The sequence below is a fragment of the Nicotiana sylvestris genome, chromosome 9, assembly GCF_000393655.2.
Source record: "Nicotiana sylvestris chromosome 9, ASM39365v2, whole genome shotgun sequence".
In the NCBI taxonomy this organism is placed as follows: Eukaryota; Viridiplantae; Streptophyta; class Magnoliopsida; order Solanales; family Solanaceae; genus Nicotiana; species Nicotiana sylvestris.
In genome coordinates, this window is record NC_091065.1 from 136,107,756 (window position 1) to 136,124,398 (window position 16,643).

Sequence of the window (16,643 nt, forward strand, 5' to 3'; positions counted from 1 at the left end):
AGTTTAATGATTGTATTGAAAGATCTATATCAAATTCCTCTTTTATTAATGCTATTTATCCGTTCAATAATATAGATGAACATGGTTTTTCTTCTACTTATCAAGATAAAAAGATAAGTTATTCTTTTGTTACAGATCTCGTAACTAGAGATATTAATGCCTTGATTAATATGAAACAAAGGCATGTTGATTCATTACAATTAGAAATTCTTAGCATGAATATATTCGATACTTTACAGTCTACTAAAGTTCAGCAAAAGATTAAATTGATTGCTGAAAAGATGGTTGTTGATGTTTGCGCCGATCACCCTAGTGCCTTTTGGAACCGGAAAAGGCATATTGTAACTCTTCCTTACGAAGAAAACTTCTCTGAGGATGATATTCCTACTAAATCTCGACCCTGCCAGATGAATGCTAAACTAGTTTGCAAAAACGAGATTGATAGTTTGTTACAAAAGGGTTTGATAAAACCCTCAAAATCTCCTTGGTCATGTTCTTCCTTTTATGTTAATAATGCGACAGAAAAAGAACGAGGTATCCCTCGCCTAGTTATAAATTATAAACCATTAAATAAACATCTAAAATGGATTAGATATCCTATCCCCAATAAAAGAGACCTCATAATTCTATCGCCGATATAATCTTGGCTGGGGAATTCATTTTCAATTAACTCAAGAATATTAGTAACTTCATTAATATTAGAGCATTATATATATATATATATATATATATATATATATATATATATATGCCATACTTTAATCCAACCAACTAAAGGTTTAGTTAATATTTGAGTTGATTTCTTACTCTAAATACTATTCATCAAATTTTTGTGTAATATTTAAAATTACAATCAATAATTAAAACAAATAACTAAAAGATATTAAGAATATAAATGTGTGTGTGTGTGAGAGATTGTTGGTAAGGTTCAATACCATTAATATTTCTACTTCATAAAGATTCAAAAGTAGAATTTCAAATTGATATTTAGTAGCTAAAATTATAATTACGATTAAATATTCAAAATATGAGATGAGCTAATATTAAGATCAAATAATTAAGTTTTTCAATTAACTATTTAGCAACAATCCAATTCTGTTCTTTTTTTAAATTCATCAAAATGTAAAAATAATTTTCAAGCTTATAAAACTCTTAGGGTACATAAGTTTATTATATAAGAAGATCATTGAAGGTGAAATTAAAAAACAGAAAAAGTCAATTTGGATAGTATTAAGGGTCAAAAGGTCGTACAAGTGCTTGAGAATTTTTTTAATACACAATCAAAACTAATTCCTAAACACGGGCAAGTTTTAAAGATTATATTGCAAGAGACGACTATTGTAAAATAGGATTATCCTTTGTAGAAAGTCCCGAACGAATCGAAACAAATATTCATATATCATGAATTACTTGCAAATATTTGATCAAGAACCCTTAGTAATAGCAACAAGTGGTGTAGTAGCAAGTACCAATAATTTTATCAGGAAGTCATACAACTCACATTATATTCCACATCTCTTCAAACTACCGAAACAACCTTCACAAATATATCAAAGCGGAGTGATAGTATTAAATTTATAAGGAAAACAGAGTTAATAATATGGTATATATGAAGCGCCCATGACGAAGAGTCAGACAACTAAAACAGTTGACATGAGCTTCAGATATGTGAATATCAAAAAACTATTTGGTCAAAGGGTAATAATTTATAGAAGGTGATTTTAATCAAGTAGTACAGTAGTTTCAAAATCGATGAGAGCAGAGACTATAAATACTATCTTAAAAAATTCATACTTATAGCATCAAATGGTAAAGAATCAACCAACAAGAAATATAAGAGTAATAACATCCATTATTCAATAACTTTTCGCTTCATTTTGTCGTGAGGACCGCTTAAAAAGGAAAATATTAAAATAACTAATAGGGAGAGAACATAACTAAAATAACTTGTTTTGGGGACTAAAAACCCTTCTATGTTAATTTTTTTAATAAATAATATTTTAAAATTAATAAAATTTTATCTATTAAATTCTTATTAAAAATATATAAGAAGATTTAATAAAATCAATTTCATAAGAATCCTCCATATTTGCAGTACATTACCGCTCCATAATATCTAATACCAAAAAAATAATAAAAGTAATATTAGATGGACTGCATAAAACGTTGAAATTGAAGAAAAAAATATCCCCATCATATATTTTTATATTATTTTTTAACTATTTTCCTACTGAAGTAATATATTTTTTTAATCATTTTTCATTTAATTTTGAAAAATATACACAATTATTAAACAACAACTAAGAAAATATTTAAGAATATAAATGTGTGAGAAAGAGAAATAAAAATAATTGGTAAAGAGTCAATGCCACTAATGATTCTGCAAACATAAAGATCTAAAAGTGGAATGCCAAATCGATCATTTTACTCTTTGAAAACAAAATTTATGGTGGATAAAATTATAATTAAGATTAAATTATCAAAACAAGAGATGAACTAATATGAAGAATCCAAATCAACATAAAATAAATTATTTTTTGTTTTAAGACCAAATAATTAAATCTTTTAATTAATTATTTAGCAAGAGAATCCAATTCAACTATTTTTAAATTCATCATATGAGTAAAATTATTTTTCACAAAAAAATTAAATATTAGGATACATAAATTTATTTCATAAAAAAAGCGTTAGAGATTTAAAAAATTAGAACACAAAGTAAAAAATATTATTATAGTAGTAAGAATCAAACGGCCATACAAGTGTCTGTTGAAGCACAATCAAATCTACATCCTGAACAAGAACAAGCTTTCAAGACTATATTATAAAGAGTCGACTCTGGTATAGCGGGATTATCTTTTGTAGATGCCTCCGGAGGAATCGAAATAATATTTCTACGTCATGCATTACTTGCAAATGTTAAATCAATAGGCATGCAACTGTTATCAATAATAACAAATGGTGTTCCCAACAATTTTACTATGAGACCACTCACTTTAGATTTGATATACCTATTCAAACAACCAAAATAACCATCACAAATATATCAAAACAGAGCAATGTTGCTAAATTTATAAGAAAAGCAAAATTGATAATTTGGGACGAAGCGCTTATAGCTAAGTGTCAAATGATTGAAACAATTGCCCGAAATTCTGGAGATATATTGAATAGCAATGAACTGTTTGGTGAAAAATTAATGGTTTGAAAGGTGATTTCTGTCAATGACAACCAATATTTCCGAAATCGTCAAAAGCAGAGACTGTAAAATATAGCTTGCTTCAATGAAAAAGATTCAACTGACAAGAAATATAAAGTAAGAACAGATCGAGTATTCAGTGACTTCTGGCTTCGTGCCGGAAACGAAGAAGAGCGTCTAATAAAAGATGATTTGGTTCTTTCAGGACACTTGGTTATCAATCCCAATAGTAATAATAGTGCATTTAATAAGGAAAATATTTCTATCATTAGGTTAAAACATAATTTGTGCAAATTGCACTATAAATTAAAAAGTTATCTTAGCTTGCAGAAACAAATATGTTGATCAACTAAATAAAAGGTTTATTGCGAAATTTTATGGTAACAATATAATATTTTTTTTAGTTTTTGACTTAGTAGAAGATGATACCAACAAATACTACTGTCACGACCCAAAATCCACTAAGGGTCGTGATGGCGCCGGACACCGTTGTCAGGCGAGCCAACCAAAATAATTAATTAAATTCTCGTTTTAATAATTTTGAAAACTATGATTTTTCCTTAAACTTTACCAGTAAAAGATAATCGTTTCAACTTGAATATGAAAGTCAAGCAGTTAATACAAGATACCCCATAATCATCCCAGAACCTGGTGTCACAAGTGCATGAGCTAATTCAAGGAAGCAATACAATACAGTAACCGCCCGGAATACAAATTGGACAGAAAGTAAATACAATAATCTGGAAGAGACTATGCTGGCCGTAGGTCATCTCGGGAAGTGCAGCTCACCTAAGTCTCCGTGTCAACCATGCTGCAATGCCCACTAGGCCACTAGAGATGCATATGCCTATGCAACAAAAATGCATAAAACTGTAGTATGACTACGAAAACAACGTGTACCCAATGAGTTTCCCGCCAAATCTCGAAGAAGTGGAGACGAGAGGTCGACTTCGACACTTACTAGTGGTCCAATAATATAGTAAATCGGTGATTTTTATAAACATGATTGTAATTCAATGGAATGAAACAAGTAAGAAATTCTTTCTTTTATAGAAAATTTCCAAATTTCCTTTTTCATCGTTTAGACAAATATTCTCAAACCGGGAAGAGGCAATAACAACTTTAATAAGTTTCAAGTCAAGCAATACAAGCATGCGCAAGTCATGCCGAGGTCGTACGACCCGATCCAACAATATTTAAACTGTGCACTGCCAGAGCGTCGAATGGCGCGAACCATAGATGCATTTATTTAATCTACCGAGGCGTTCAGCCCGTTCCGAAATTAAACACACACAGACAGTCAACCAAGGAGTCAACATGGAACAATTATCCAAAGATAAGCCAATTCTCTTTTAACAATTTAAGAAAATGAAGTTTAAATCTTTTTAGAAATTCATTTACTAATCCGATATGATTTAAGCAATTCAAATTGTCAACAAGGTTACAAATATTCCAAGTATAGCATGCTTTTGGGTCCTAGACTACCCGGACAATAGCATAATAGTAGCTACGGACGGACTCTCGTCACCTCGTGCGTACGTAGCCCCCACAATTAAGAGCACATAATCAATTATTTCACCTATGGGGACAATTCCCTCTTACAAGGTTAGAAAGGAGACTCACCTCGCTCCAAAGATCCATAACCGACATTCCACGCTTTTCCAAAGACTCGAATCGATGCACAATGCGCCAAAACTAGCCAATAATTATGCAAATCCATTAATATATGTTCAATTACTCATTACTATCCGATTTATAACAATTCCTAATAAAAAAGTTGACAAATTTCCCTCGGGCTCACGTGCCCGGATTCCTAAATTTTTCGAAGATAAACTTTACACATAACTTCACGAACTCAAATATATAATCTACTCTCAATTTCATACCCAAAATCGTGGTCAGATTCCAAGAATATTGGTTTTCTAGGTTTTCCCTCAAACCCCAAGTTTCTACAAATTTCATGCTCAAATCCTTACATAATCAATGTATTTAACTCAAGATAAGTGGGGATAGCTTACCTTATCATTTATGAAGAAAACCCCCTCTTGAAACTCTCCAATAATCGCCCAAGCCAAGAAAATATGAGAGAAAATGGCCAAATCCCGATTTTTAAAACACTCACTACCTCCAGCCCTTTCCGCACCTGCGGTCACTTGGCCGCTTCTGCGGTTCCGCAGGTGCGGTTACAATATCGCTTCTGCGGTCCTCCTCTTGATGCCCCAGCCCGCTTCTGCGCCGCATCGGCCGCATCTGCGATCTCGCAGGTGCAAGATTTCCGTCGCACCTACGGCCTCTGGGCCCTTCACTTCTAACCGCTTCTGCGGCATGACGACCGCTCCTACGGTTCCGCACCTGCGGCCCTAGACTCGCAGGTGTGGTTACACCAGCAACCAGCAACTTCAACCTTCTCCAAAATCCTAATTTCGATCCGTTAACCACTCGGAATCCACCCGAGGCCCCCGGGACCCCAACCAATCATACCAACCAGTCTCAAAACACATTACGGACTTGCTCGAGGCCTCAAATCATATCAAACAATGCTAACTTCCACAATAGGTTCCAAAATACTCCTGAGTCATTCGAAACCCGATCCGGGCATACGCCCAAGTCCGAAATCATCATATGAACCTACTGGAACCTTCAGATCCTGATTCCGAGGTCGTTTACTCAAAAATCCAATCTTAGTCAATTCTTTCAACTTAAAGCTTCCGAAATGAGAATTCCTTTTCCAAATCAACTCCAAATTCCCCGGGAATTCAATTCCGACCATACGGGAATTCAATTCCGACCATACGTACAAGTCATAATACCTGAAGTGAAGCTGCTCATGGCCCCAAATTACTGAACGACGTGCTAAAGCTCAAAACAACCGGTCGGGTCGTTACATTCTCTCCCACTTAAACATATATTCATCCTCAAACGTGCTAAGAACTATGTTGGAGTTGTTTGAAATCACTATTTAACACCTCGAGCACCTACCCGTGCTACCACAACTCAGTTGAGCACCCTAGCTCGATCAATCTGAAGATATCTTTTTTCACTTAAGCAAATAAGCCTTAGAGCCCAATTCCAATATCCGGAATTCTCTATCAGGCATGTTCCAACATACGCTCACCGTATCAATAGCTACACTCAGCACCAAAACATGACTGCATACCTTAGCTGAATTCACACCTTGCACCACTTTACTTACAGGACCACAATAACATTCTCTGATCAAATTAGTCGAATTTCCATGAATCTGATGCTCCCATTGCACCTCATGACATACATAGTTCTTCCTCTAACTCTTACAATACTGCCACGACGGAAGAGATGTGTAGAAATTCATAACCAACTGTCGAATCAACAAATTATTGGGTCTATACCCCTAACAAGAACCATCACCTCATTCTGAACCAAATAATGGTCTTAGCTCCTTAATATACTTCATATAATCAGATTGTACTGATCCTAAATCCAATGATCTCGTCTTACCCAGTACGAACTGCTCAGGCAATAAACCACCCTGGACATGATCAAAAGTCTCATATGATGCCACAATGTGCTAATAGGCTATGAACTCGAACGTGACAAAAGGAAAACGAACTATGGAAGGAACTACTCAACTCACACACTAATATGGACTTTCCTTAGAAAATAGGAAACAAGGCATACAAAAATAGCATATAGAAAACTATACTCAATATCACACTGTTGCGGCGTGCAACCCGATCCAAATAACATACCTATGGCGGCGTGCCACCCGATCCACACATAGAATTCACATAAGGAGATATACATCGAGCTAAATTGCTCATCACAACAAAATACCGAATATCGGTCACAAGCACGCTAAGTGCATAATACTATCCCCGGGTAGACATATAGCGCCATAGGCTACAAAACTCAAGCACAACTGGGGTGTGATGTACGATCTAAATCTCGAGATCCATCCTGCTCATATAACATCATCTCTACGCAGAACCTCAACACATAAGAAATTCACCAAGCCATCTAACAACTCATACGACGCAATATATCATTACATGAAATAGCTGACGACGAAATAGCACCCCGACAACTCTTCCATAAGGAGCGCATTGCTGAAATGAACACATCTGGCCTAATATAGAGCCCATATTCACATTTAAATACATCCACAGACCTCAAGCTGATTCTGATCACACCGAACTAGGACAATAACCTTTCATGGGTCCATAATCACCCTTTTTTCATAATACACAACAACAACCATCATAACCGGAGTAATCCTCCACAGTCCACAACCCAATAAACCGAGTGCCCTCCAGGCATCAATTCTTAATTTAACGACGTCACCACAATCTTCATGCTTGGTTTAACTCTGCAATCAATCAAGTGACTACATGTCACACTTATACAACCTTCCCGTGGTGCACACTCCCACAACCATTCCGTAACAGATGACAGGTCTGTACATCCAAACCACCGGCCGCACTTACGCTGAAAAGTGATAAAGAATCCTTAATCAGGACGCAAAGCTTTTTTCACAAAGCACCAATCTCAGGTGATGCTGAGGACAATACCAACTTATTTTAATCATCAAAACTCTCTTCCTGCTCATCCGAGCCTGTGACATCCTTGTCAATGCCGAACTGCAACCTTGATCCGTACTTCTATTTCCATACCACTTACTGCACCCAACATGCCAATATGTGATAGAACACGATTTTCATCATAACTCCGGAACCACTAATAGGTTAACGCTTCATCGTATTAAACTTTTCACTTAACTCACTTCAGGAGAACTATAGTAACACACAAGTGAATTCTCATAACCGTAGAATATGCAAATCTCTAAGTAGTGGTATAAGCCACCATAGCCCTTCCGGGATCTGCCTATGCCTGACATGCCATAGCAGAAGAATATTTTTGAATAACATCAATTATGACGGCCAACCGGCCTCATACTTACCGTCACAAATCGCTTACATAACTTGGTCCCGCTGTAGGAACTGATCACTACCACCAATATGCCAATTCAACTATGGCTAATCAATCCATCTACTTCCAATTTATCCTTGATTGACTTAGAAATAATAATAACTCCATTCAACACATAACACACCCCATCCGCACTCATCCCGAGTGACCTTGAATCACAAGGCCACGTTGTCTCCAATCCCACGAACCATTTCATACCTCCCTTGTGCGCACATTGGCAGACTCAACTAGTATGCCCATTCTGATAATCCCTCTACGAATCCGAAGTCTTTTTTCATTTTCCTCCCAAATGCTACACTGCGAGTCAAAACATCATACAACATTCTGGGCCTCTTCTCATAAGCTGCTACAAAATCTTGATTCTTAACCGTACTTGTAGGATCGAAATCATTAAGCATCACACTTTAACTTTTGAATTTACTAGGACCGTTGTTGAGAGCTGCCCGCTCTGACTTGGGCCCAAATATAATCAACTCTACGAACCTTCTAGAATATGAATACCCTCACGGCGAAGCACCCGGCAGAATCACTTCCCTTGAAACCCGCATCTATACAAGGCATAAATCCTGAATCCTTCCCCAAGTCTGAACATGAGCCAATAAGGCCAACCATAACACACCTTTAACAATTCCTTTGCTCAAATTACCACTTATTTTCTCTTCCCGTAGCTGAAATAACCTATCAATATGCTACTAACCAGAAACCTCGCAAGTAGTTAACCATGCAACCCATCATAGGTGGTGGGACTCTCCCACTTAGCTTGAAGCTACCATTACACAACTCAAGAATTCACCAGGATTCTTTATATCTTATTGACATAACCTTACGAAATCAATCGCCCAAATTCTCGGAATCTTTTTGTAGAACCCCCTTTCTATACTCTGAATCATCAACCATATTTGCACGATCGATATCTTTGCTGTATAACAATTAGAATTCTTTGCAGAAACTTTGTCAACTATGCGACCACCGATCTGCTCACTGGAGATAACCCACCTGTGGAAATCACTTTCCGTCATCTTCCAACGCTGCTGCACAGGGTACAATCACTACGACATCAATAACCCATCATGAGTCCGAGCTCACTCTCTAGCTGCACAAGTCCATTCACCCCTCGTGGACATCAATTAGATGTGCGGCAATATCCTTCCAATTCAAAGTTATGTTGCATCCTTCTTCATGTCAAGTAGCTCCTTTTTGTTATATCAAATCTCCTGCCGCATAATAGCCCATGCTCCAAATTAAATCCGTAGGCCCCAATCACCAATCTCTAGAATTCCAAAATCATTCCAAACTCTCCTCAAGGTGCGTGGTCATCCTACCACCGAGCACATATGCAACTCCGCCATTCTCCCACTTTGGCAGAACTCACCCCTTTAATCGACTACTCGACCTTTGCTTCGTATACTTGGCCTTTTAGAAATTTTTGCCATAGCCTGACACTTCCCACATGTCCTTTTTATCCTTTGCTGCTCAGTTGTTGCCTTAAATAAAATCTATCTTCGTAGCACTTGAACCCACAATCGCTACTAACTTTAAACCTTTATGAAGATCATCTTTCTCGAGTTGTCAACATTAGAAACACCGATTTGATCCTGAACCACCGCACCTCGCAATCTTTGACAATCGTTTCTCCAATATTATTTTACAATATCTTACCCCAAGGCGAATCGCAGAAGACCATAGTACCGGCGAACTTAAAACATACAATCGAGGACGACGACACTACATTGCAGATGAAAATTCCACCACGCTCGAAAATACCAAGTCTTGTTACCTCCTCTACCCAAATATGGACATTCATAGGCCAACTGCTTTTCCTCTGCCGAAAATAAAATATCAGATCTCTGAATCGTGCACTGAGTAGACTTCCCTTCAAATCATTCACCGCCCTGATACATAGGCAAGTGCCCTACCATCAAGTCAACACTGTGCGATAACCAATCGTGAGCATCATTTCAACCTGTGCATAGCCTCAAAGCTCTTAGAAACATAACTATTGATCCAAAACAATAGAAAAATCCTTCTGCAAGGCGACGACAATAGCACAACCAACTATACCGAGAGAACATCCTGCACTACATCTGTAGTACCATTACGATTCTTCAATTCTCAATATATACAAGCACTTTGCGTCGCATAAGATTGAGTAGGAAAGAAACAAAGGCATAAGCCTCAAAGGAATCAAATCGCACGATAAGGAATAAAGAAGGGAGGTGCTCCTAATAGTCCTGTAGCCTCTCAAAGATAAGTACAGACGTCTCCGTACCGATCCGCGAGACTCTACTAGACTTGCTCATGACTCGTGAGACCTAAGGGAACCTAGTGCTCTAATACCATGTTTCACAACCCAAAATCCACTAAGGGTCGTGATGGAGCCGGATACCATTGTTAGGAAAGCCAACCAAAATAATTAATTAAATTCTCGTTTTAATAATTTTGAAAACTATGATTTTTCCTTCAACTTTAATAGTAAAAGATAATCGTTTCAACTCAAATATGAAAGTCAAGTAGTTAATACAAGATACCCCATAAACATCCCAGAACCCGATGTCACAAGTGCATGAGCTAATTCTAGGAAGCAATACAATACAACAATCGTCTGAAATAAAAATTGGACAGAAAGTAAATAAAATAATCTGGAAGAGACTCTGCTGGCTGCGGGTCATCTCGAGAAGTGCAGCTCACCTAAGTCTTCGTGTCAACCATACTGCCACGCCCGCTAGGCCACTAGAAATGCTTATACCTGTGCAACAAAAATGCACAAAACTGTAGTATGAGTACAAAAACAAAGTGTACCCAATGAGTATCCCGCCTAATCTCGAAGAAGTAGAGACGAGAGGTCGACTTCGACACTTACTAGTGGTCCAATAATGTTATCTCAATAATATAATAAATCGGTTATTTTTATAAACATGATTGTAATTCAATGGAATGAAATAAGTAAGAAATTCTTTCTTTTATAGAAAATTTCCAAATATCCTTTTTCATTGTTTAGACAAATATTCTCAAACTGGGAAGAGGCAATAACAACTTCAATAAGTTTCAAGGCAAGCAATACAATCATGCGCAAATCATGGCGAGGTCGTACGACCCGATCCAACAATATTTAAATTGTGCACTGCCAGAGGGTCGAATGGTGCGGACCATAGATGCATCTATTTAATCTACCAAGCCGTTCAGCTCATTCCAAAATTAAACACACACAGACAGTCAACCAAGCTCTTTTAACAATTTAAGAAAATGAAGTTTAAATCTTTTTAGAAATTCATTTACTAATCTGATATGATTTAAGCAATTCAAATTGTCAACAAGGTTACAAATATTCCAAGTATAGCATGCTTTTGGGTCCTAGACTACCCGGACAATAGCATAAAAGTAGCTACGCACGAACTCTTGTCACCTCGTGCGTATGTAGCCCCCACAATTAGGAGCACATAACCAATTATTTCACCTATAGGGAGAATCCCCTCTTACAAGGTTAGAAAGGAGACTCACCTCGCTCCAAAGATCCATAACCGGCATTCCACGCTCTTCCGAAGACTCGAATCGATGCACAATGCTCCAAAACTAGCCAATAATTATGCAAATCCATTAATATATGTTCAATTACTCATTACTATCCTATTTATGACCATTCCTAACCCCGATTGAAAAGTTGACAAAATTGCCCTCGGGCCCACTAGCCCAGATTCCTAAATTTTTCGAAGATAAACTTTACCCATAACCTCACGAACTCAAATATATAATTTAATCTCAATTTCATACCCAAAATCGTGGTCAAATCCCAAGAATATCGATTTTCTAGGTTTTCCCTCAAACCCCAAGTTTCTACAAATTTCATGCTCAAATCCGTACATAATCAATTTATTTAACTCAAGATAAGTGGGGATAGCTTACCTTATCGTTGATGATGAAAACACCCCTCTTGAAACCCTCCAAGAATTGCCCAATCCAAGAAAATATGAGAGAAAATGGCCAAATCCCGATTTTTAAAACACTCACTGCCTCCAGCCCTTTCCGCACCTGCGGTCACTTGGCCACTTCTGCGGTTCCGCAGGTGCGGTTATAATACCGCTTCAACGGTCCTCCTCCAACTGCCCCAGCCCGCTTCTGTGCCACATCGGCCGCATATGCGATCTCGCAGGTGCGGGATTTCCCTTGCACCTGCAGCCTCTGGGCCCTTCACTTCTAACCGCTTCTGCGGCATGATGACCGCTCCTGCGGTTCCGCACCTGTGGCCCTAGCCTCGCAGGTGCGGTTACACTAGCAACCAGCAACTTCAGCCTTCTCCAAAATCCTAATTTCGATCCGTTAACCACCCTGAATCCACCCGAGGCCCCCGGGACCCCAACCAATCATACCAACCAGTCCCAAAACACATTACGGACTTGCTCGAGGCCTCAAATCATATCAAACAATGCTAAAATCACGAATCGACCTCAAATCCAAGCTTTATGAACTTTAGAACTTCAAACTTCTATTTTCGATGTTTAAACCTAGCAAATCACGTCCGATTGACCTCAAATTTTGCACACAATTCGTATTTGACATTATGGACCTACTCCAACTTCCGGAATTAGAATCCAACCACGATATCAAAAAGTCAAACTCTCGGTTAAACTTCTCAAAAACCTTCAAATTCCTATCTTTAACCAAATGACTTCAAAATGACCTACGGACCTTCGAATTCACTTCCGATCGCGCTCCCAACTCCAGAATCACCATATGGAGCTACTCCCAGACTCAAAATCACAAACGGACATCGATAACATGGAAATGCACTTCAACCCAAACTTATGAAATTTCTTCCAAAATGCTAACTTCCACAATAGGCGCCAAAATGCTCTCGGGTCATCCAAAACCCGATCCGGGCATACGCCCAAGTCCGAAATTATCATATGAACCTACTGGAACCTTCAGATCCCGATTCCGAGGTCGTTTACTCTAAAATCCAATCTTAGTCAATTCTTTCAACTTAAAGCTTCCGAAATGAGAATTCCCTTTCCAAATCAACTCTGAATTCCCCGGAATTCAATTTCGACCATGCGTACAAGTCATAATACCTTAAGTGAAGCTGCTCATGGCCCCAAACTGCTGAACGACGAGCTAGAGCTCAAAATGACCAGTCGGGTCATTACATTCTCTCCCACTTAAACATACGTTCGTCCTTGAACGTGATAAGAACTATGCTGGAGTTGTCCGAAATCATTGTTTAACACCTCGAGCACCTACCCGTGCTACCACAACTCAGCTGAGCACCCTAGCTCGATCAATCTAAAGATATCCTTTTTCACTTAAGCAAAAAAGCCTTAGATCCCAATTCCAATATCCAGAATTCTCTATCAGGCATGTTCCAACATACGCTCACCGTATCAATTGCTACATGCAGCACCAAAACATGACTTCACATCTTAGCTGAATTCACACCTTGTACCACTTTACTCATAGGACGACAATGACATTCTCCAATCTAATTAGTCGAAATTCCACGAATCTAATACTCCCATTGCACCTCATGACATACATAGGTCTTGCTGTAACTCTTTGAATACTGCCACGACGGAAGAGATGTGTAGAAATTCATAACAAACTGTCAAACCAACAAATCATTGGGTCTATACTCCTGACAAGAACCATCACCTCATTCTGAATCAAATAATGGTCTTAGCTCCTTAATACACTTCATATAATCTGATTGCACTGATCCTAAATCCTATGATCCCGTCTTACCCAATACGAATTGCTCAGGCAATAAACCACCCCGGACATGATAAAAAGTCTCATATGATGCCACAATGTGCTAATAGGCTATGAACTCGAATGTGACAAAAGGAAAACGAACTCTGGAAGGAACTACTCAACTCACGTACTAATATGGACTTTCCTTAGAAAATAGGAACAAAGGCATACAAAAATAGCATATAGAAAACTGTACTCAACATCACACTGTTGCGGCGTACAACCCGATCCAAATAACATATCCATGGTGGCGTGCCACCCGATCCACACATAGAATTCACATAAGGATATCTATATCGAGCTAAATTGCTCATCATAACAAAATACCGAATATCGGTCATAAGCATGCTAAGTGCATAATACCATCCCTGGAGAGACATATAGCGCCATAGGCTACAAAACTCAAGCACAACTGCGGTACGATATACGATCTGAATCTTGAGAGCCATCCTACTCATATAATATCATCTTTACGCGGAACCTCAACACATAAGAAATTCACCAAGCCATGTCACAACTCATACGACGTAATATATCATTACATGAAATAGCTAACGACGAAATAGCACCCCGACTACTATTCCATAAGGAGCGCATTGTTGAAATGAACACATCTGGCCTGATATAGAGCCCATATTCACATTTAAATCCATCCACAGACCTCAAGCTGATTCTGATCACACCGAACTAGGCCAATAACCTTTCATGGGTCCATTATCATACCCTTTTTTTCATAACACACAGGAACATCCATAATAACTGGAGTAATCCTCCATAGTCCACAACCCAATAAACCGAGTGCCCTCCAGGCATCAATTCTCAATTTAATGACATCACTACAATATTCATACTTGGTTTAACTCTGCAATCAATCAAGTGACTACATGACACACTTATACAACCTTCCCGTGGCACACACGCCCACAACCATTCCGTAAAATATGATAGGTCTGTACACCTAAACCACCGGCTGCACTAATGCTGAAAAGCGATCAAGAATCGTTAACCAGGATGCAATGACTTTTTCACAAAGCACCAATCTCAGATGATACTGAGGACAATACCAACTTATTTTAAACATTGAAACTCCATTCCTGCTCATCCGAGCTCGTGACATCCTTTTCAACACCAAACTGCAACCTTGATCTGTACTTCCATTTCCATACCACTTACTGCGTCCAACATCCCAATATGCGATAGAACACAATTTTCATCATAACTCCGAAACCACTAATAGGTTAACACTTCATCATATAAAACTTTTCACTTAACTCACTTTAGGAGAACCATAGTAACACACAGGTGAATTCTCATAACCGTAGAATATGCAAATCTCTAAGTAGTGGTCTAAGCTACCACAACCCTTCTGGGATCCGCCTACGCCTGACAGGCCATAGCAGAAGAATATTTCTGAATAACATCAATTACAACGGCCAACTGGCCTCACACGTACCGTCACAAATCACTTGCATAGCTTGGTCCCGCGGTAGGAACTGATCACTACCACCAATATGCCAATTCAACTATGGCTAATCAATCCATCTACTTCTAATTTATCCTTGATTGCCTTAGAAATAATAATAACTCCATTAAACACATAGCACACCCCATTTGCACTCATCCCAAGTGACCTTGAATCACAAGGCCACGCTGTCTCCAATCCCACGAACCGTTTCATACCTCCCTTGTGCGCACATTCGCATCCTCAACCAGCATGCCCATTCTGATAATCCCTCTACGAATCCGAAGTATTTTCTCATTTTCCTCCCAAATGCTACACTGCAAGTCAAAACAACATAGAATATTCTAGGCCTCTTCTCATAAGCTGCTACAAAAGCTTGATTCTTAACCGTAATTGTAGGCTCGAAATCATTAGGCATCACACTTTAACTTTTGAATTCACTAGGACCATTGTTGAGAGCCGCCCGCTCTGACTTGGCCCCGAATCTAATCAACTCTACGAACCTTCTAGCACATGAATACCCTTACGACGAAGCACCCGGCAGAATCACTTCCCTTGAAACCCGCATCTATACAAGGCATAAATCCTGAATCCTTCCCCAAGTCTGAACATGAGCCAATAAGGCCAACCATAGCACACCTTTAACAATTCCTTTGCTCAAATTACCACTTATGTTCTCTTCCCGTAGCTGAATAACCTATCAATATGCTACTAACCAGAAACCTCGCAAGTAGTTAACCATTTAACCCATCATAGGCGGTGGGACTCTCCCACTTAGCTTGAAGCCACCATTATACAACTCTGGAATTCACCAGGATTCTTTACATCTTGTTGACATAACCTTGTGCAATTAATTACCAAATTCTCGGAATCTTTCTGTAGAACCCCTTTTTTATACTCTGAATCATCAACCACATGCGCACGACCGATCTCTTTGTTGTATAACCAATAGAATTCTTTGTAGAAGCTTCGCCAACCCTGCGACCACCGATCTGCTCACTGGAGAAAACCCACTTGTGGAAATCACTTTCCGACATCTTCCAACGCTGCTGCACGGGGTACAATCACTACGATATCAATAACCCATCCTGAGTCCGAGCTCACTCTCTAGCTGCACAAGTCCATTCACCCCTCGTGGACATCAATTAGATGTGCGACAACATCCTTCCAATTCAAAGTTATGTTGTATCCTTCTTCATATCAAGCAGCTCCTTTCCGTTATATCAAATCTCTTGCCGCATAATTTCCCGTGCTCCAAATTAAATCTGTAGGCCCCAATCA